The sequence below is a fragment of the Apis dorsata genome, unplaced genomic scaffold (genome assembly GCF_000469605.1).
Source record: "Apis dorsata unplaced genomic scaffold, Apis dorsata 1.3 scaffold_162, whole genome shotgun sequence".
Lineage (NCBI taxonomy): Eukaryota > Metazoa > Arthropoda > Insecta > Hymenoptera > Apidae > Apis > Apis dorsata.
Window position 1 is genome coordinate 983,901 of NW_006263451.1, and position 2,463 is coordinate 986,363.

At 24.9% G+C, this 2,463-nt stretch overlaps 1 protein-coding gene and 1 long non-coding RNA gene across 2 annotated transcripts in view; both read right to left on the reverse strand.

The window, feature by feature from the left end:
• LOC102679653 (ubiquitin-like protein 3) overlaps window positions 1-2,463 on the reverse strand; it is a 71,254-nt gene that overhangs the window by 42,083 nt on the left and 26,708 nt on the right. The gene's annotated exons all lie outside the window — the stretch shown is intronic.
• Window positions 1-2,463, reverse strand: part of LOC116185349 — an 18,233-nt gene that overhangs the window by 11,381 nt on the left and 4,389 nt on the right. The gene's annotated exons all lie outside the window — the stretch shown is intronic.

Sequence of the window (2,463 nt, forward strand, 5' to 3'; positions counted from 1 at the left end):
TCTTGCGAGATACATTCGTTTTAAAGTGTTGGGTTCTTTGCTTGGTTATTTTATTTCGAATGTTTAAAAGCATAATTTGATTTTATTCCGTTCTTTTATGTTCTATTTGTCGATTATTGCATATTGTGCAACTAAAAATGTGATTCCTATTTTGCTTTATATGCGTGATATGATTTTGATTATTCGTATTGTGCTCGATATTTGTTATAATAAATATTTAAAAATGAAGTTACAAATCTTTCACGTCTAATCTTTAGAGATTAGATATTTTAGGTTTGATACTTGGGTGATTCATTTTTTCGTTGAATGAATCAGCTTCAGTTTCTTGCAAGGTAACCTCAATTCCACATATTGCGTCTTCGTTTACAATAATCTGATAAATATTTGGAAACACGACTTTCATTTTCTCTCACAATTAATTTCTTGCATCTACATTGCATTTTAAAAGCGGATTACGTCTGATTCTTTTTCTTGCATAGCGACTTAGTTTCTCTATATTGCATCCTCTTGCACGAAAAATATACAGATTTGGAAACAAAACTTACATTTATTCAATTTCTATCTCTATTTGTTTTATTTCATTATTTTGCAATCTATCATCTTAAGAAATATTTACTTTATTTATATTGAATTATATCTTTCTCATTACATATATTTTATCTTTTTATATTTTTTTTATTTTTGAAATTATATTGTTCATATTATTGAAAAATTTTATTTCACTTTATTTTATTCACAAATTTCACTTTCTCATGTTATTTTCATTATTATATGTTTAGCAACGAAGTTTTAACCTCAATCTCTTAACTTTAATTGGTTTTCTAACCTCAATCTCTTACCTTTAATTTTTAATCGGCATTTTTAGTTTAGAAATATTCACTTATTTAAAAATGCAATACGAATTTCTACTTATTTCTTTCATTTCGTTTCACTTTTTTATTTTTTTTTTTACACAAAATAATATTGAATATTCGAAACGTGACACATTCACATCCGCCATTTCCGATATTATCACGCTATCGAGAGTCACATTCGAGCGATATATCGAAGAAGCAGCTTGCCTCGCTTCGATTATTCGTTCAATATTAAATCATGGCTACTTGCCTGTGAGAATACGTTTATCGCAATATTATTCCAAGTAATCGCGAACTGACTATTTTCTTTTGTTTCTTTTAATTCTTTGTGGATTTTTTTTTTTTTCTCGTCTTTAAAAATGCAATAGAGATAAGTGGAATCATTGGTCAATTCCAGAATAGCATGAAAAAAAGAAATCGTAAAAATATGATTGATAAAATGAATTCTCGGGTTATAGAATAAATGCGTTTTAACATTACTTGTTAATAGCGGTAAATTTTCATTCTCATAAGGAATTTGATAAATCGATATCAATATTCCTTTCATAATCGAGGTGTTAATTTCGTTGGTTTCTTTAAATAGCTTTTTTTTTTGAATGCACTTTTTAATAACGATGGAAATAAAAATTGAGAAATAAATTGCAAATAATAAACAAAAATAACTGTTTTTCGATGTACATCAGGAAACACGTTCTTGAGTATGAAAAATATAGAAATAACGTTTTATTTATTTTTTATTTTCTTGCAATCGGATATATATAATTGTACGTATCTTGGATCATCGATATAGATTGCGTCATAAAATATTAGCTAAAAAACAATTGAAGGATCGATAACATCGGTAATTAATACTACTGATATATAATACATTTCCTGACATTGTCGCCACATTAATACAAGATAACATTATAGTTATCGTATGATCTTTCAAGTGTTATTTCTTTTTCGTATTTATATTTATTTTCAAAACCATTTTTTAATTTTTTTGAATAAATTTTTTTCATTATTTATTCATCCAAGTGCTGAACCGAGATGTTTTTTAATTTTTTTAAGATAAAATATTTTTGAATGATTTTTACTAGATATTTAAATTATCAAAATTTTAAATTTAAATAAAAAATTTATCTTTCCGCTTGTTGTTAAGGCATTAAGTTACTAATTTTTCTAAAGTTATATATTAAAGTCGTTAATGAAGTACAAGTTTAATAGAATTTGTAAACAAGTTATAATAATCCTAATATAGCTAGGAGATAGCAAAGTAATGATATTAACTCAGCTGATTACATTGATTTTAATCATCTTGATCTCGGCTCTAACTATGTACTTTCTTCCAAGTTTAGCAAATATAAACAGCTTCATAATGAAAAACATTACCGACATTATTTTATCATTATTCTACATCGTAAAATCTAAATCATTAAAATTGATTATTTTCGCTAATATGATTATAAAAATTTACCATCCTTTAACAAATTAATTTATTATAATTATTCGATCCATTGAACATTTTTTTAAACATTTTCAAAATCTCATTGTCTATCAAACTATAATTAAGTAATCATTATATTTTACTTCAAAACTTAACAAAAAAAAAAAAAAAAAAAAAAAA